Below are 275 nucleotides of genomic sequence, written 5' to 3' on the forward strand. Positions count from 1 at the left end.
GCTGCAGCAGGGCACAGCAGGCATCTGCCCTCTGCAAAGCAGAGCAAAAGCCCTCTGGAGCTGCTTGTGCAGGGTCTTCTCTTGGGCTGCAAGGGGAGAAGGTGCAGCTCTGGTCTTGGACGGGTGCTGACGCTGGGAATACAGGACAGGAGGGTTTGGAGGGGAACACCAGCTGCATCCCCACCAGAGCAGGGTGGCCGGTGAGCCCTGCGCAGCAGAGCCCGTGGCAGGGCTGCAGAGGAGGGGAGTTGCTGCAGACCCCGCCCCGCTGCCTG

This window comes from Buceros rhinoceros, unplaced genomic scaffold, assembly GCF_000710305.1.
Source record: "Buceros rhinoceros silvestris isolate BGI_N320 unplaced genomic scaffold, ASM71030v1 scaffold20037, whole genome shotgun sequence".
In the NCBI taxonomy this organism is placed as follows: domain Eukaryota; kingdom Metazoa; phylum Chordata; class Aves; order Bucerotiformes; family Bucerotidae; genus Buceros; species Buceros rhinoceros.